Genomic DNA, 5,556 nt, shown 5'->3' with positions numbered 1-5,556 from the left:
GAATGTTTTTTTTCTAAGACAACACCTGTTGTGTATCATATAAAAACATTGAAAAACATGTTTGTTTATTGTTGTTTGCCTCAGGTCCTAATAAGCTAGGTGTTATGCAGCACTGCTCTTTGGTGCGTATGTGAGAGGACGTGAGGGCTGAAAGGACTCTCCATCAGTTCTGCTGGTAGTCTAGCAGCTTTTGGGTTCTCCTTTGCATTTTTTTCCATTCCAGCTGATCACTGCAAGAACCACTGCCTGAGCTTGCTTTTTTCCTCATCCTTCCCAGCCCCTTTTCCTTTTCTGTCATGCCTCTTAGACTGTGCACCTGAGTGCAAGGACTTCCTTATCATTGATATTCTCAGTCTTCCCCCCCTATTCAGCTGAAGAATAGGATAATGATGTTCTTGTACTCAGTGTGTGTGTGTGTGGGGGGGGGTACGGTTGCCAGTTCAGGGCCTGAGACTAATCCTGTATCTTTAGGAGAAAAGAAAGTCAACCAAGTGCAGGTGTTCTTGCAACACTGTAATGGGAAAAACCACAAGGTGGAATTCTCCCTTCCCCCTGCACAACTTTTAAAGATACAGAAGACCTCTTGGAGGCCGGGACTGTTTTATTTAAATAAGATTTATGTACCACTTAATCAAAACCCCTCTAAGCGGTATACATAAAATAATATAATATATTCATAGGAAAATTGCAATAAAACCAACAGATCTTAAAAACAAGTTGGCATATAGATAAAATCAACCCTTTCAAAACAGATATACGTAATAACATTGTATATCTAAGTAGGCTTGGCTTGCCTAAACAAAAACGTTTTTAGCAGACATCAGAAACAGTACAATGAAGGCACCTGCCTAATATTAACAAGCAGGAAGTTCCAGATAATAGGTCCTGACACACTAAAAGATTAATTATATATATGGGATATATCTACCAGATGTTTTGGAAAGTTGTTTGCCTGTTTGCTATGCATTTGGACACTGTAACCTCTTAACTTATTGTGACCACATTTTGCATGGTGGTTCCTAAGGAGCAGATATTCATCTATGTTTAGATACAGTTGGACACCACTTTGAACCAAAAAGACAGACTGAGCCTTTCAAAACTGCACTGATTTTAACCACTGATTTCAAAACTGCACTGATTTTTTGGTTTTTCAGAATTCCTGCGCAATGCTGGGTATGAGGCTGCTAGTTATATATATGGGAACTTTCTGGATAAAGAGAAGAACATAAATTTAATAAATAATAGCAATCTCTCCTTCGCCCTATAAATCAGATGAAACTTTGGCCTTCCAGCTGTTGCTGAACTACAACCCCATCAGCCCCAGCAACCTCTGGCCAATGGTCAGAGTTGAGGGGATCTGTAATCCAGCAACAGCTGGAGAGCCAGAGGTTACCCACCCCTGCTCTAAATAAAAAGATAAGATTTGGTAGTTGCAGTACCTTCATCTGGCCATCTGTCATGGTGGTGCTGCCTCTGTGCACCTTTCATACCCACCAGCCTGCCACATTGGCTCAAAAAAGCACGATGCCTTGATTCTGCTGCTATAGCCCACTGTTCCTTCCTCTGTGAGCAACTCATTGGCACATCTTTTTTCCATTACAATCTGGCCTTGTTCCAGAGCAGTAGCACATCTGATTCGGGCCCATAACAACACTCTGAAACTCAAGTCCTGTCTTCATTTGCTGAGCGTGACTTAATTTGTACACAGTGTTAGCCATCACAAAGTTGTCTTGTGTGTGTTCAGTGAAACTCTTCCACACAGAGTGACTGTTTAAGCAATACTGACACGCAAGTTAGCGTATGCTAAGAAGCCACATCAGCTAGGCAGCCGCAGAATCCTATTCTTCATATTGATTGATTTTTTTTCTTGTTGGAGATGAATTGAGCAACCCTAAGCAGGTTATTTCCCTTTGGAAACAAAGATCTTAATGGCAAATCAGAAATGAGACAAGCCTCAGAGGATGTAGTGGGGGAGTGGAAGGAAGGGCCAAAGATATATGGATGAATTCAACTGAGCAATGAATATTAAAGAAAATATTTCCTTCCTTTATTTGTTGCTTCTTTCCATGGCTGTGATGCTCCCTCCCAAATCTTCTCCATGTGTGCAGCAATGGAAGCTGGTCCATTAGGGCAAACGGGGCACTGGCCCACCAACCTCAGTCAGCCATCCGCCAGCCCCCACCTATTTGCCTCCTCACATATAACCAGAACTGGGAGCTTCCTCCTCAGTCTCAGAGCTGCCCTTGTAAAACTTGGCAGGGAGGAAAGTTGGGGACAAAACTAGAATTAGTTGGCTTCACTTGCCATTGGCTCTGCTTATCTCTTGCTCTGGCTCCACCTACTGTTGACCTCCCTGCCTTCCTCCCTACCAGTCCCAATGGGCACCTGCAGAGAGGATGAGCTGTTTTGCTAGACCACATATAAATTCACTAATAGACAAAAAACCTTGCAGTTTAAGAATACACCTATAGCCCACAGATGTTTCTATCAAACTTTTAAAAAGCAGGGAAATTGGGCAGCTATAGTGAATGCACCAGGGGAGCAGGAGATCTGACCTCCTTTCTTGAGATATTGTACTGCCCTCCAAATTTGTAAAAATTCAAGCATAATTTGGGTTGGTCTTTCACAGTCCAATCCACTTCCTGTGTAGCTTGGAAGAATTTGGCAACATGTGCCTCTAGGTTTTCATGGCGATACACAAAACAGTCAGAGAGAACTATAGGTACGTTCTTAAACTGCAAGCTTTTTTGGGGGGGGTTGCCTATTAGTGAATAATAATCAGTAGCCAACACATTCTGGATGACTAGGAGCAATGGTAGCTTAAGAGGCCAGTAGACCTGATAGCTAGACCATTCTATCCCTTGCATTAAAGTCATCTTGGAGTTCTAGCATGGTAAGAGCGGATTGGGTCCACGGGCAGATGTCGGGGAGGTGACTGAAACTGCATGGAGGTGTTGCCCAAAATGTAAAGGCCAGGAGGAAACTGATAGTAATCCACATAGGATTTGGCATGACTAATGGGGCTAGGAACGTAGGAAACTTCCTTATAATGAGTCAGGTCATTGGTCCCTCTAGCTCAGTATTGTCTACCCTGACTGGCAGTGGCTCTCCAGGGTTCCAGGCAGGGACGTCTCTCCCAGCCCTACCTGGAGATGCTGGGGATTGAACCTGAGACCTTCTGCATGCAAGGCAGATGCACTGCTACTGAGCTACAGCCTTAGCAAAAGACAGATCCAGTAGATCCAGTTTGAAAAGGTCCTTCTCTCTTCAAATACAGGTGGAAAGCCCAATGGAGCAGATACCAGCAAGAGATCTCCTGTCCACAATGCTCAGTCTAGCAGGCTGGGGGACTCTGCCATGTGGAAGCAATCTGGTTGGCCACTGTGAGAACAGGATGCTGGACAAGACAGGCTACTGGCCTGATCCAGCAGGCTCTTCTTATGTTCTTAATCTGAAGAGAGTGCTACATTTTATACCCTGCTCAGGCCATCCCCTATGCCTCCCTCATGGCTCCAGCTTGGGGAAACCACCCTCCAAGGGAGTCTAGAGAATGGGACAACTACATCCAATCACCAGGTTAGAACTTTCTCTTGTGTTACCAGATACCAGTGGGACATCTGGCTAAGGTCTCCTGTATATTGTTTTGTGGTTAGCTTCTCTTTCCCTTTCCCCCTTGGGAAGCTCAGAAAAAAGTATCATCAGAACAATTCCAGGGCTACCCTTCCACACCTTCTGACTTTGAAGTGGGAGTTTTGGGACCCCTGGCACATATAAGCTTTCATAGAGCTTGGGTCAGCTTTGACCTTCTAATCAGGCTACACCAAACTGTCACAGCTAGAAAGCTACCTTACACCAAATCTAACCATTGGTCCAGCTAGCTCAGAGTTGTCAACACTGACTGGCAGCAGCTCTCCAGGATTTCAGGCTGAAGACTTTCCAGCCCTACCTGGAGATGCCAGGGATGTCCCATGCCTGCTGCCAGTTAGTGTAGACGATACTGAGCTGGATGGACTATTGGTCTGACTCAGCATTTATTCATTAGAAAGTGTCAAGACCACTACGTCATAGCATAAATAGAGAGGTTTTAAAAATAATATCTAACTTTGAGGGTCAGGAAAGGCCTGAGCAAAATTATATGTTTGCAGAATGTACATGAAATAGATAAATGAAGATACTTTGTGAATTGCAGAGGAAATGGTGTTCCGGATCTTTGTTCTTTCTTTCTTTATTAAATTTATATACCACTTAATGCCAAAACACGGTCATACTATCCTGAACACGCCTGATCTCGTCTGATCTTGGAAGCGAAGCAGGGTCAGGTCTGGTTAGTACTTGGATGGGAGACCACCTGGGAATGTCGGGTGCCGTAGGCTTAGCGGAAGGCAATGGTAAACCACCTCTGAATACCTCTTACCATGAAAACCCTATGAATACATCCCAAAAAAGATTCATAGGGTCACCGTAAGTCATAACTGACTTGAAGGCATATAACAACAAAAATGCCAAAACAGGTTTCTAAGTGGTTTAGAAAATAAAGACCCATTACACAGACATCAGAATATAAACATCAATAATTAAAACACACAATAAAACAATTCCAGTAAAAGAACACAATTAAAGCAGGAGACTCAGGTCAAGGGGCAATGGAATACCTGTGGATTCAAAAACCGACAGAATGCTGACTCAGATGAGGTCTCTCATGTTTCAGGAGTAAACACATTCCATAACGTTAATGCCACCAGTTAAAAAGCCTACTTCCATGGTACCTCCAATAATTATTATGCTGCCTGTTGCGCATCCATGGGTAGGGGACCATCAAAAGGCCCAGTGCCCATGGCCAGGGTCTCCCTCTTCCCATGGGGGAAAAATCACAACTCTCAGAGCAACCTTGCTGCTTATGCTTCATTGGGGACAGGCAGTTACATCACCCCCCACTTCCCCAGTGAGGGCCCTTTCCCAGTCCCAGAGAGACTAGGCTGAGGCCTCACCGCTCATCCTGTTGCCTTCCAGCCCCCAAGGTCTCCAGCAGTCCCTTCTCCCTCTCAGGCTGAAGACCTCCCCCAGCTTCCTTCAGGCTTTCTCTTATATAGGCTTCTGAAGGCTCCCTACCAACAGCTGAGCTTCCCCCCAACTCTTCCTCCTTTGGCTTGTCTCTCAGCTCTCCTTCCTCAGCCAGTTCAGTTGAACGGGGACCTGATTGTGAATCCACATAGGGCCGAAGCCAAAGGGGCAGTGGAGCAGTCCCTGGTGGTGCTTCACGCTGTCGCAAGACCAACCAGGCTCCACCAGTTGATTTTAATTCCATCACCTGGCAGCGTCGTAGCGGCAGGTGGCTTGCAGCAGTAGCAGTGATGCTCCAGTGAGTACTTGGCAGCTTGGACCCACCATTTAAGGCTTCCCAACTATACAGTGGCACAAAGCTATGTTGAGGGCACTCTGCAGCATGGAAGGGAATTTAAATATTGGCTCCAAGATCCCTGGTTGTGATTGGAGCAGTAGGTTTCAGTGGTGGGTTCTGCAAGGGTCTTGGTAGCTGTCCAAGGTTACCATGTGCTG

The 5,556-nt window shown here is 45.1% G+C and overlaps 1 pseudogene; it reads left to right on the top strand.

Annotated features, from left to right (window-relative positions):
- The first annotated feature begins 4,254 nt into the window (after positions 1–4,254).
- Positions 4,255–4,373, top strand: LOC133369512 (5S ribosomal RNA; annotated as a pseudogene).
- Positions 4,374–5,556: the final 1,183 nt, after the last annotated feature.

Source organism: Rhineura floridana, chromosome 13 (genome assembly GCF_030035675.1).
Source record: "Rhineura floridana isolate rRhiFlo1 chromosome 13, rRhiFlo1.hap2, whole genome shotgun sequence".
NCBI lineage: Eukaryota > Metazoa > Chordata > Lepidosauria > Squamata > Rhineuridae > Rhineura > Rhineura floridana.
The sequence above is the reverse complement of the archived record's forward strand: the minus strand, read 5'-3'. Positions and strand labels throughout refer to the sequence as shown.